Source organism: Piliocolobus tephrosceles, chromosome 7, assembly GCF_002776525.5.
Source record: "Piliocolobus tephrosceles isolate RC106 chromosome 7, ASM277652v3, whole genome shotgun sequence".
Taxonomy (NCBI): domain Eukaryota; kingdom Metazoa; phylum Chordata; class Mammalia; order Primates; family Cercopithecidae; genus Piliocolobus; species Piliocolobus tephrosceles.
The window spans coordinates 47,724,501-47,738,525 of record NC_045440.1 but is presented as its reverse complement, the minus strand read 5'-3'; positions in this window follow the sequence as shown (position 1 = coordinate 47,738,525).

Here is a 14,025-nt window from a genome sequence, read left to right as displayed (position 1 = left end):
TTTTTTTTTTTTTTTTTTTTTTTTTTTTTTTTTTGAGACAGAGTCTCGCTCTGTCACCCAGGCTGCAATGCAGTGGCACAATCTCAGCTCGCTGCAACCTCCACCTCCTGGGTTCAAGCGATTCTCCTGCCTCAGCCTCCCCAGTAGCTGGGATGACAGGTGCCCACCACAAGGCATAGCTAATTTTTTTTTTTTTTTTTAGTAGAGACGGGGTTGCACCACGTTGGCCAGGCTGGGCTTGAACTCCTGACCTCAGGTGATCCACCCAGTTCGGCCTCCCAAAGTGCTGGGATTACAGGTGTGAGCCACCATGCCTAGTCGTGAAATTATTTCAAAATAAAAGTTTTAAAAATTGAATTATAATGGCATTTTAAGAGTTTCTTAGATTTAGTAAGCAACAGCAGGTTTTAAAAGTATTTGCTAGGCCGGGCATGGTGGCTCACGCCTGTAATCCCAGCACTTTGGGAGGCCAAGGTGGGCAGATCACGAGGTCAGGAGATCGAGACCATCCTGGCTAACACAGTGAAACCCTGTCTCTACTGAAAATACAAAAAATTAGCCAGGAGTAGTGGCAGGCGCCTGTAGTCCCAGCTACTCGGGAGGCTGAGGCAAGAGAATGGCATGAACCCGGGAGGCGGAGCTTACAGTGAGCTGAGATCACGCCACTGCACTCCAGCCTGGGCAACAGAGCGAGACTCTGTCTCAAAAAAAAAAAATTTATTTCCTAACTGATGTCATAGTAGAGATGGGGTTGCACCATGTTGGCCAGGCTGGTCTTGAACTCCTGACCTCAGGTGATCTGCCTGGCCTGGCCTCCCAAAGTGCTGGGATTACAGGTGTGAGCCACCGTGCCCGGCCCTTTTTTTTTTTTTTTTTCTAAAGACAGAGGGTCCCCCTCTGTCACCCAGGCTGGAGTGCAGTGGTGTGATCATAGCTCACTGCAGCCTCAAACTCCTGGACTCAAGTGATCCTCCTACCTCAGCCTCCTGAATGGCTGGGACTACAGGCACACACCACCATGCCTAGCTAATTATTTTTATTTTTATTTTTAGAGACAGAGTCTTGCTACCTTGCCCAGGTTGCTCTCAAACTCCTGGCCTCAGCAATCATCCTGCTTCTGCCTCCTAAAATACTAAGATTACAAGTGTAAGCCACTGCACCCAGCCTATAATGGATTCTTTTTTTTTTCTTTTTTTTTTCCCTGTTGCCCAGGCTGAACAGAAGCAATCTTGGCTGACTGCAACCTCCACCCCACAGTTTCAAGTGATTCTCCTGCCTCAGCCTCCTGAGTAGCTGGGATTACAGATGTATGCCACCATGCCTGGCTAATTTTTTTTTCTTTTTTTTTTTTTTTTGTATTTTTAGTAGAGACAGGGTTTTACCACGTTGGCCAGGCTGGTCACGAACTCCTAACCTCAGATGATCTGCCCACCTCGGCCTCTCAAAGTGCTGGGATTACAGGTGTGGGCCACTACGCCCAGCCTTTATTATTTATTTTAGAGATGGGGTCTCACCATGTTGCCCAGACTGGTCTCAAACTCCTGGCCTCAAGCAGTCCTCCTGCCTCAGCCTCTCAAAGCACTGGGATTACAGGCATGAGCCACTGTTCCTGGCCTCGTTTTAGTAATTTCTCTTTGTTGATATTCTCATTTTGTTCATATGTTCCCTCGATTTCCTTTTTTTTTTTTTTTTTTTTTTTTTTTTTGTAGTTGTTGTTGCTGTTCTTGTTGTTTGTGAGACGGAGTCTCACTCTTTTACCCAGGCTGGAGTGAAATGGTGAGGTGTCAGCTCCCTGCAACCTCCAACTCCCAGGTTCAAGCAATTCTCCTGCCTCAGCCTCCTGAGTAGCTGGTACTACAGGCGTGTGCCACCACTCCAGGCTGAGTTTTGTATTTTTAGTAGAGACAGGGTTTCACCATGTTGGCCAGGCTGGTCTCGAACTCCAAGTGATCCACCCACCTCATCCTCCCCAAGTGCTGGGATTATAGTTGTGAGCCACCACGCCCAGCCCCTGCAGTCAATATATTTTATAGCCAGGCTCAGTGGTTTATGCCTGTAACCCCAGCTACTCAGGGATTAAATATAAATATATATATATATATTTTTGTTAACTTGTCTTGCTTCTATGAACACCTCACGAAGGTTTTCTTATGGCCTGGTGCTGCCTTGTCTGCTCAAATAAACTTTAAAATTTGAATATATATGCCTAAGTTTATCTCATAACAGCCCTATCAGAAGTGAGGATCTGAAAGAGGGCACTGAGGGTGGCCCCTACAGCAATGAGCCACCTGTGGGGGCACTGATGAAGCCATTGTGCTTGTTTTTCTACCTGCATCGATAAGCCCCCCTTGACACATACAAGTTTTCACAACTTGTGGCAACTTATCTGAGTTTATGTGAGCCTTTTTCATTCAAACTAGGCCAGATGTCAGACTGGATTCAACCTGGGTTCTGCAGGAAGTCTCGGGTAGGTAATGTTTCAAGAAGTCAGAAAATAATAGGTTCATCTGAATGCAAGGAGTCTGGGACTCCTTCTGAGAACCTGTGCATTTCTAGAGATACAGGTACATAAGATAAAAAATAATGCCTAGGTGTGATGGTTCACACCTGTAATCCCAGCACTTTGGGAGGCTGAGGTAGTTGGATCACCTGAGGTCAGGAGATCACCAGCCTGACTAAAATGTTGAAACTCCATCTCTACTAAAAATACAAAATTAGCTGGGCATGGTGGTACATGCCTGTGATCTCAGCTACTCAGGAGGCTCAGGCAGGAGAATCGCTTGAACCCAGGAGGCAGAGGTTGCAGTGAGCCAAGATCGTGCTGTTGTACTCCAGCCTGGGCAACAAGAGTGACACTCCGTCTCAAAAAAAAAAAAAAAAATTAGAATTATGGTGGCCACAGTTGGAAAGTTTGTGGGTTTTGGGGAGGTGTTTTGTTTTGTTTGAGATAGGATCTTACTCTGTCACCCAGACGAGTGCAGTGGTGTGATCACAGCTCACTACAGCCTCGATCTCCAGGACCCAACTGATCCTTCCACTTCAGTCTCTGGGCTAGCTGGCTGGGACTACAGGCATGTGCCACTATACCAAGCTAATTTTTTTTTTTTTTTTTTGAGACAGAGTCTCATTCTGTTGCTCAGGCTGGAGTGCAGTGGCATGATCTCGGCTCACTGCAACCTCCACATCCTGGGTTCAAGCAATTCTCCTGCCTCAGTCTCCCGAGTAGGTGGGATTACAGGTGCCTGCCGCCAGCCTGGCCAGGCTGGTCTCAAACTTCTGACCTCAGGTGATCCACCCACCTCAGCCTCCCAAAGTGCTGGGATTACAGGCGTGAGCCACCATGCCCAGCACCCCAGCTAATTTTTTGTAGAGACCAGGGGTTTTGCCTGGTCTCAAACTCCTGGCCTCAAGCCATCCTCCTACCTTGGCCTCCCAAAGTCCTGGGATTACAGGCATGAGTCTCGGCTCACTGCAAGCTTCGCCTCCCAGGTTCAAGCGATTCTCCTGCCTCAGCCTCCCGAGTAGCTGGGATTACAGGCATGCGCCACCACACCAGGCTAATTTTTTGTATCTTTAGTAGAGATGGGGTTTCACCATGTTGGTCAGGCTGGTCTCGAACTCCTGACCTCAGGTGATACACCACCTCAGCTTTCCAAAGTACTGGGATTAGAGGCTTGAGCCACCGCACCCAGCCAACACCCTATCTTTAAAAAAATATTGGCCAGGCACGGTGGCTCACGCCTCTAATCCCAGCACTTTGGGAGGCCGAGGTGGGCAGATCATGAGGTCAGGAAATCGAGACCACCCTGGCTAACATGGTGAAACCCCCATCTCTACTAAAAATACAAAAAATTAGCCAGACATGGTGGCAGGCACCTGTAGTCCTAGCTACTCAGGAGGCTGGGAAGGACAATGGCGTGAACCTGGGAGGTGGAGCTTGCAGTGAGCTGAGATCACACCACTGCACTCCAGCCTGGGCGACAGAGCGAGATTCTGTCTCAAAATAATAATAATAATAATAATAAAATTAAATAAATATTGACTGGGCACAGTGGATCACGCCTGTAATCCCAGCACTTTGGGAGGCCAAGGCAGGTGGATCACGAGGTCGGGAGTTTGAGACCAGCCTGGCCAACATGGTGAAACCCCATCTCTACTAAAAACATAAAAATTATCTGGACATGGTGGTGCACATTGGTAATTCCAGCTACTTTGGAGGCTGAGGCAGGAGAACAGCTGGAATTTGGGAGGCAGAGTTTACAGTGAGCCAAGGTGGCATCATTGCACTCCAACCTGGGTAACAGTCTCAATAAATGAATGAATGAATGAATGAATGATGGAGTGTTGCTCTGTCACCCGGGCTAGAGTGCAGTGGTGCAATCATAGTTCACTGTAACCTCAAATAATCTGTAACTTCAAGCAATCCTCCTGTCTTAGTCTCCCAAGTCTTAGTCTTAGTCTCCCCAAGTGGACAGATCACTTGAGGTCAGGAGTTCGAGACCAGCCTGGCCAATATGGTGAAACCCCATCTGTACTAAAAATACAAAAATTAGCCGGGTGCGGTGGCACGCAACTGTAGTCCCAGCTACTTGGGAGGCCGAGCAGAGGAATCAGTTGAACATGGAGGCGGAGGTTGCAGTCAGCTGAGATCATGCCACTGCACTCTAGCCTGAGCAATAGAGTTAGACTCTGTCAAAAAAAAAAAAAAGGAAAGAAAGAGAAGGAAGGAAGGAAGGAAGGAAGGAAGGAAGGGAGGGAGAGAAAGAAAGAAAAGAAAGAGGGAAAGGAAAGGAAAAGAAGATGGGGAGGAGGAGGAGAGAAGGAAGGAAGAACAAGAAAAAGAGGGAAAGGAAAGGAAAGGAAGAGGGGGGAGGAGGAGGAGGGAAGGAAGGAAAATATTGTAAGAAGTTTTTCTTCACCTTTTGAGTAATCTGCCAAAGAAAGAGTTTGTGTTTTATCAAAATAATTTCCTATACTTGATCTTGTCTTTTATCAGGTCTTTCATTACTTAAGAAAACTCAGTCCTCTCTATTAAAAGAGTGGATATTTTCCCTACAACTCTGTAACTTTCTGTCTTTGGCTTTAAAATCTTTCATCTCTTTGTATAACTGGGTCTCATTCTGTTGCCCAGGCTGGAGTTCAGTGGCACAATCTCAGCTCACTGCAACCTTCGCCTCCGGGTTCAAGTGATTCTTCTGCCTCAGCCTCCTGAGTAGCTGGGATTACAGGCTTGTGCCCCCATGCCCAGTTAATTTTTGTATTTTTTGTAGAGACAGGGTTTTACCATGTTGGTCAGGCTGGTCTTGAACTCCTGACCTCAGGCAATCCTCCCACCTTGGCCTCCCAAAGTGCTGAGATTACAGGCTTGAGCCACTGCACCCAGTCTCTTTATATAACTAAATATCATTTCACAGTGACCTGTGATACTATTTATTTGAGTATTTTAAACCTTTTGACATTTTTTACAGCTTCACAAAATCAACTTCTAAATTAAGTTCTTTTGACCTTGAAATAAGTTTGGAATGTTCCAAAGGTTCCTACATTATCTCAAAAGAATTTTTTCCCTCCTTAAGGAAGATATTAAAATAATTAAGCTTATTTGGTATGTTAAATTTGTATAGGAAGTATTATCAAATGAAAAGTGATGTTTTACCTTCTTTAAGTCATCTATTTTTGGGTATATTTAGTATTAGTGTTCAAGAAATTATATAAAGTTCCTAGAAACCTGATAGTCCTGATGCCATAATATTAGTCATAATTCTAGTTATTATCTTAAAATATTGTATGTCTTGAAATAACAAAATTTCCTTGTCAGTATCATTATAATATGAATATCATTTTCTTTTCTCCTAAGCTATCTGTTGCTTACAGCAATTTGGTAAGTTATAATTTTGTACCAAGAATGTAAACATTTATCTTTTCTTCCTACTTGATCCCTGCAGAATTCATAAACTATTAGTATTTTTATTTTCATGGCAATATAATTATTTGCATAAGTCCAGTAAGAATCTGTTCTCTTTGTACCAAGACACAATTGGAAACATTAGTCATATTACCAAAGCTTTGACTGAAGTGTCAGACTTTCAGATATAATCACACAATTTTTAGGAATTAAGATTGACTCCATGGAGCCAATATGGCCCCTTGAAGGAAAAAGCTGGCCTTGTATATCTTGTACACAAGATTCCCTCACATGGTTCCCTTGCGATGAGTAAGAGACGGTCACTTCGCACAGGCCCAGGAACCTCAGGACATTTTGGGGATCACAAGAAGAGAAGAAGTCACTGAAACCAGTAGGATAGCAGGACCTTGGCTAGGCTTCCAAGGATGGAGAGACATTTAAAAAAATAATTAATCACTTTTTTATTAATTATTTGTGCTGCTGTAATAAAATATCTGAGACTGGGTAATTTATAAAGAACAGAATTTATTCCTCACAGTTCTGGAGGCTGGAAAGTTCAAGAGCAAAGTGCCAATAGGTGTGATGTCTGGTAAGGGCTCAGTCTCTGCTTCCCAGATGGCTACCGGAATGCTGCATATTCTGGAGGGCAGGAACACATGTGTCCTCACATGGTGTAAGAGATGGAAAGGAAGCTAGCTAGTTCCCCTGAGCCATTTTATAAGGGCTGTCATCCATTCATTACAGCAGAACCCTAATGACCTCATCACCTCTTAAACGTCCCACTTTTTTTTTTTATGAGACTGGAGTCTCCCTTTGTCACCCAGGCTGGAGTGCAGTGGCATGATCTTGGCTTACTGTAACCTCGCCTCCTGGGTTCAAGCAATTCTCCTGCCTCAGCCTCCCAAGTAGCTGGGTCTACAGGCGCCTGCCACCACACCCGGCTAATTTGTTGTTGTTGTTGTTGTTTTTGAGACAGAGTCTCACTCTGTCGCCCAGGCTGGAGTGCAGTGGCGCCATCTCGGCTCACTGCAAGCTCCACCTCCCGGGTTCATGCCACTCTCCTGCATCAGCCTCCGGAGTAGCTGGGATTACAGGCACACGCCACCACACCAGCTAATTTTTGTATTTTTAGTAGAGACGGGGCTTTGCCATGTTGGCCAGTCTGGTTCTTGAACTCCTGACCTCAGGTGATTCTCCTGCCTCGGCCTCCCGAAGTGCTGGGACTACAGGTGTGAGCCACCGTGTCTGACCCGGAGTTTTATTATTACTCCAGTCAGTCTCCCCAAGAATTCGGGAATTGGCGTTTTTAAGAATAATTTGCTGTCTGGTGCAGTGGCTCACGCCTGTAATCCTAGCACTTTGGGAGGCTGAGGTGGGCAGATTGCCTGAGTTCAGGAGTTCGAGAACAGCCTGGGCAACATGGTGAAACCCTGTCTCTACTAAAATACAAAAAATTAGCTGGGCATGGCAGCATGCACCTGTAGTCCCAGCTACTCGGGAGGCTGAGGCAGGAGAATTGCTTGAACCCAGGAGGTGGAGGTTATAGTGAGCCGACATCATGCCACTGCACTCCACCCTGGGGGACAGGGTGAGACTCCGTCTCCAAAAAAAAAAAATTTTTTTGCTGAGTAGGGGGCCAGTGAGTTGGGAGTTCTGATTGGTCAGGTCAGAGATGGTAGTCAAAGCTGTCCTCTTGTCACTGCTAAATCAGTTCCTGGGTGGGGGCCACAAGACCAGATGAGCCAGTTTATTGATCTGACTGGTGCCAGGTGATGCATCAAGTGCAGTGTCTGCAAAATATCTCAAGCACTGATCTTAGGTTTTGCAATAGTGATGTTATTTCCAGGAGCAATTTGAAGAGGTTTAGAATCTTGCAGCCTCCAGCAGTATGGCTTCTAAACCATAAATCTAATCTTGTGGCTAATTTGTTAGTCCTGCAAAGGCAGTCTAGTCTCCAGGAAGGAAGAAGGCTTGTTTTGGGAAAGGGCTGTTGTCTTTGTTTCAAAGCTAAACTGTAAACTAAGTTCCTCCCAAAGTTAGTTAAGCCTAAGCCCAGGAATGAACAATGACAGCCTGGGGGTTAGAAGCAAGATGAATCTCTTTCATTCTAATATTTTTCTCAGTTGTGATTTTTGCTAAGGCAGTTTCAGTATTTTGTTTTAAATTTCAGATTCTACTTGATGATTGCTGGTATATGGGAAAGCAATTAAAATCAGATGACTCCAAGGATTTTGGCCTTAGCAAGAATGGATTTGTTGTTTACTAAGAAAGAAAAGGCTTCTGGCTGGGCATGGTGGCTCACGCCTGTAATCCCAAGACTTTGGGAGGCCGAGGCAGGCGGATCACGAGGTCAGGAGTTTGAGATCAGACTGACCAACATAGTGAAACCCCATCTCTACTAAAAATACAAAAAACTAACTGGGTGTGGTGGTGTGCGCCTGTAATACCAACTACTTGGGAGGCTGAGGCAGGAGAATCGCTTGAACGCGAGAGGCGGAGGTTGCAGTGAGCCAAGATCGCACCACTGCACTCAGCCAAGGCAACAGTGCAAGACTCCGTCTCAAAAAAAGAAAAGAAAAGAAAAGAAAAGGCTTCCAGTAGAACTCTGTAGGGGGAGAATATAGGAGTTGAATTAAATTTGAGACATCTAATAGCCTTTTAGATGCTAACTTGAGTAGGCAGTTAGACATTAGAGCGTAGAACTTATGGGAGGGGTTCAGGCTTCAGATAAGAAATTGGGAGTGGAAATATATGGATGCTTCCCTGGGCGCAGTGGCTCACGCCTGTAATCCCTGCACTTTGGGAGGCCACAGCAGGCAGATCACCTGAGGTTTGGAGTTCGAGACCAGCCTGGCCAACATGGTGAAACCCCATCTGTACTAAAAACACAAAAATTATCTGGGCATGGTGGTTCATGCCTGTAATGCCAGCTACTTGGGAGGCTGAGGCCGGAGAATTGCTTGAACCTGGGAGGCGGAGGTTGCAGTGAGCTGAGATCATGCCACTGCACTCCAGCTTAGGCGACAAGAGCAAAACTCCATCTCAAACCAAACAAACAATAAAAATATATATATATATATATATGGATGCGACTTAAAGTGATGAGCCTCATTGTGTGATCACCAAGTAAATGTAGACAGAGATAAAAAGATACCTGTAAGGTCAGCTGAGAGAGAGGAAAAATAGACCCAAAGTCAGGCGAGTAAGTTTTTTTTTTTCTTTTCTTTTTTCGAGACAGAGTTTCGCTCTTGTTGCCCAGACTGGAGGGCAATGGCATGATCTCGGCTCATTGCAACCTCTGCCTCCCAGCTTCAAGCAATTCTCCTGCCTCAGCCTCCCGAGTAGCTGGGATTACAGGCATGCACCACCACGCCAAGCTATAGGAGAGCAAGTTTTTATTAACCTGCTGGTTGCCCCCTTAACAGTCAAGGGAAGCAGCACCAAGCTTACAGAATGAGGGGTTTATGTTGGGGAGGGGAGTTTGAGGGAGTTCTTTGGTATGGCCATATCCCAGGGTTGTTTGCTGGTTAATTTTGCCATATATCACCTTGTGACGTTTATTATAGGAGGGTGTAGGTAAAGTTTGTTTATGCTTCCCACGACCTCCCCCTGTGCGGTCTGGATGGTTTGTAATTGGGGTTTGCTTATCACAGCAAGGTCTGATAAGCGAAGTCTGCTGGCTTCACCACGGCAACTGTATAAGGGCTTAAAAATGTAAAGAGGCTTGGGGAAGGGTGGGTAGCACGGAGAACTGGACAGCATTGGAGGAGGGGTGGGCAGCACAAAGAAGCTTTCTTGGGGCAGTTTGTCCCTAACATTCTAGCTTTTTAATAGGTAATAGAAGAGATTGTCATCTGGCTGCTTCTTAAGTGGGAAGGGGCGACGGTTGTGGGGGAAGGCTGGACGGTAGGGACCGCCGTTCTTGGAGCCGTTGGTATTCCTGGAGCAACATCGTATCTTGTATTGTCTCGTGGGTGAAGGCGCTGATACGGTCCTGTAAATGCTGGGTGAGAAGGCATAGGAGACAAGGGCTGAATGCTACAAAAAGAAGAATGGTTATGGCTGGGCTTAGGAGTGGCATTAGCCATGGAAACCAGGTACTAAAGGTCTGGGAGGGCCACGCTGGCCATTGCGGGATGTTTTATTTAATTTTTTGTGCTCGGTCCTTTAGTATTTTTACAGCATCTTGTACTAAGCCAGATTGGTTAAGATAAAAGCAACACTGTTCATCTAGAAAAAGGCAGAGTCCTCCTTTTTCAGCTGTGAGTAGGTGTAGCCTCTGCGGTTTTGAAGAACCATCCCCGCTGAAGAATCTATTTGTGATTGGAGAGTTGTAATGGATTTGGCTATCTCTTCCAAGCTATCTGTGAGGTCTTTGGAGAGGGACTGGTAATAGGAAACAGAGGTGGTTAATCCAGATGGTGGCATGGGAATGAAGAATGTGATACGCATATTTGCAGTCTGTGTAAATGTTGACTCGTTTGCCTTTGGAAATGGTTAGGGCTTTGGTGAGAGCTATGAGTTCAGCTTTTTGAGAGGAGGTTCCTGGAGGTAGGGGCTTAGCTTCAGTTGCTCAGTCAAGGGAAACAACTGCATACCCAGCAGTTTTGGGGGAGCTGGTGGGCCAGGAAGAAGAGCCATCTATAAATAGCTGGTCATCAGGATTGGTGAGAGGCTTGGAGGAAATGTTTGGAAAGTATGATTGCAGGTGATCTAGGATGTCAGTGCAAGAATGAGTAGCAGGGGAAGAAGATACAGGGAGTAAGGATGCTGGGTGAGGAAAACACTTTTGGCAAGACTAAATTCAGGATTTTCAATAAAGAGTATCAGGGGAACTAGCCCCCAATATTTCAACATAGGTTCTTTCTGTTTTTCTAAGTGTTGGCCGGTATGAGAAATAAAGAGAAAGAGTACAAAGAGAGAAATTTTACAGCTGGGGTCCAGGGATGTCATCACATATTGGTAGGACAGTGATGGCAACCCCAAGCCACAAAACCAGCGAGTTTTTATTAGGGATTTTAAAAGGGGAGGGGGTGTACGAACAGGGAGTAAGTCACAAAGATCACATGCTTCAAAGGGCAATAAAGGTCACAAGGCAAGGCAAAATTAGAATTACTCATGAGGGCCTATGTCCCACTGTGCACGCATTGTCTTGATAAACATCTTAACAGGAAACAGGGTTCGAGAGCAGACAATCGGTCTGACTAGAATTTACCAAAATGGAATTTCCCAATCCTAGTAAGCGTGAGGGTACTACAGGAGACCAGGGCATATTTCAGTCCTTATCTCAACTGCATAAGACAGACACTCCCAGAGCAGCCATCTATAGACTTAGCCCCAGGAATGCATTCCTTCCCCAGGGTCTCAATTATTAATATTTCTTGCTGGGAAAATAATTCAGAAATATTTCTGTTACTCACACATCTGTCTAGAGGCTCTCTGCAAGAAGAAAACTATGGCTGTGTTCTGCTTGACTCCACAGGCAGTCAGACCTTATGGTTATCTTTCCTTGTTCCATGAAAATTACTGTTATTCTGTTCTTTTTCAGGGTGCACTGATTTCATATTGTTCAAACACACATATTTTATAATCAATTTGTACAACAGTGGTCTTGAGGTGACGTCCATTCTCAGCTTATGAAGATAACAGGAATAAGAGAATAAAGTACAGACAGGCATAAGAAATTATAAGAATATTGACTGGGGAAGTGATAAATGTCCATGAAAACTTCACAGTTTATGTTCAGAGATTGCAGTAAAGATAGGCATAAGAAATTATAAAAGTATTAATTTTGGGAACTGATACCTGTCCATGAAATCTTCACAATTTATGTTCTTCTGCCTTGGCTCCAGCCAGTCCCTCCATTCGGGGTCCCTGACTTCCCTTAACAAAAGAGGGCATGGAGTAATTGAATCCGGGAAGGAGGAAGGGAACCTAATGCTTGAGAGGAGAGGAGATCCTGTAGATTATGAGGACTGTAGATGGCGGTATGTTGACTAAATGCTAGTTTCCTGCTTTCTAGAGCTAAAGCGGCTGCTGCTGTAGCACTCTAAGACAGGTTGGCCATCCTCTGACTGTGTTGTCTAATTGTTTAGAGAGGTAGGCTACAGGGGCAAAGGAAGGAGGGTCTCCTTTCTGTTGCCCTAAGACACCAAGGGCTATTCCTCAGCTTTCAGCAGTATAGAGAGTGAAAGGTTGGGAGATGTCAGGTAAGGACAGAGCTGGTGCAGTGACAAGAGTGGTTTGAAGTTTGCAGAAGCTGGGGAGTATGTTATGCGAGGGATTTAGGGGCTTACTGAGAGGGCCTTTGGCTGCTTCATAGAGGGGGCAAGCTAGGAGGGCAAAGTTGGGAATCCATATTCTAAAAAAGCCTGCCAGTCCTAGGAAGGAAAGGACTTTCCTTTTGGTGGAGGGTGGGGACAGATTATCTATTAGTGCCGCTTGGGCGGGGTCATAGCCTGGTCCCCAGGGGAAAGTTGAACTCTTAGGTAAGTTACTATGGGGCTGGAAAGTTGAGCTTTGGAGGGGGAAACTCTATACCCTTTGGTGGCAAGAAAGTTTAAGAGAGATACTGTGTGGGTTTGAGAGTCTTCTAGAGAGGGGCTGCAAAGGGAATGATCGTCCACGTATTGAAGAAGATGGCTGAGGGAAAGGTTTAAGGAGGTGAGATCTCAAGCTAAAACTTGTCCAAAGAAATGAGGGCTATCTCTGAAGACTTGAGGGAGGACAGTCCAGGTGAGTTGTGACTGGAGAGTGTCAGGGTCAGTCCAGGTGAAAGCAAAGAGGTTTTGGGAGTCAGGGTGCAGGTTAATAGTTAAAAAGGCATCTTTTAGGTCAATAGCAGTGTAGTGAGTGGTGTTGGAGGGAATGAGAGAGAGAAGTGTATAGGGGGTAGGGACTGTGGGATGAATAGGAAGGATGGCCTGATTGATGGCTTGGAGGTCTTGGACGAGTCGGTATGAGCCATCTGATATTTTAACCAAGAGGATGGGGGTGTTATATGGAAAATGTGTTGGCCTAAGAAGACTACATGAGCAGAGATTGTGACAGGCTGTGAGCCTTTTTGGTGGGTTAGGGAGATGGGGTATTGGGGGACATTGAGAAATTTAGAGGGGTCTTTTAACTGGATTTTGATGGGGTCATGGTGAGCAGATAGGGAAGGGGTGGTGGTATCCCACACTATTGGGTTTACAAGAGAGGTGGGAAGTGGGTACTCGGGAGAGGGCTCAGGGGCCAGACTAGTGAGGAAGAGTAGGAGGGACTCTGGTTGAGGAAGGGAGAAAAAGGTGATAGAAGCTTTGAATCTGGCTAAAAGGTCTTGGCCTAGGAGGGGGGGGCATAGGGCAATGAGGCATGATAAGGAAAGAGTGTGAGAAAACAGTATCAAACAGAGAGCAAGTAAGGGATCTGGTGGTGTGTGGACTGACGTGAGATGAGTCCATCAAGCCCACAACTGAGACCTGGGAGGGATGAATGGGTCCTGAAAAATCAGGCAAAGCCCAGTAGGTGGCCCTGCCGATCTGATTGAGAAAGCCGATCTGATTGAGAAAGAGATCGGCTTACCTGCTACCAGTAGAGTTACCCTGGGCTCCATGCAGTGATGGCAATGGGGGCCGGGGGGCCCTGGGCATCATCAGTCTTCAGTGGTTAGGCCGGGGAGCTACAGGAGTGCAAGTGATTCTTCATTTTTTGTCTTGTTGAAGGGGTGGTGGCTCTCAGGAGCAGGCTTGTCTGTCCATTTGCTGAGAGGACAGTGGGACTTCCAGTGGCCAGTCTGCTGGCAGACTGGGCAAGGGCTCTTTGGCACTTGAGGGCTAGGACATGCCCGCACCCAGTGGCCTTCTTTGCCACATTTAAAACAAGGCCCAGGAGGGTTGCTGCTTTGTGCCCTTGGGTAATATGACTGGGCTGATGGATATCTGCTGCTGGAAGTTGTTATTTAGCATGATCTCTTTGGGCTTTATCTAATTTATTTTGCTCATCCCTGCTATTAAAGACTTTGAAAGCCAGGTTAAGGAGGTCTTGTTGTGGGGTTTGAGGGCCATCTTCAGGCTTTTGAAATATGCGCCGGATGTCAGGAGCAGATTGGGAAATAAAATGGATGTTAAGAACAATAGTTCCTT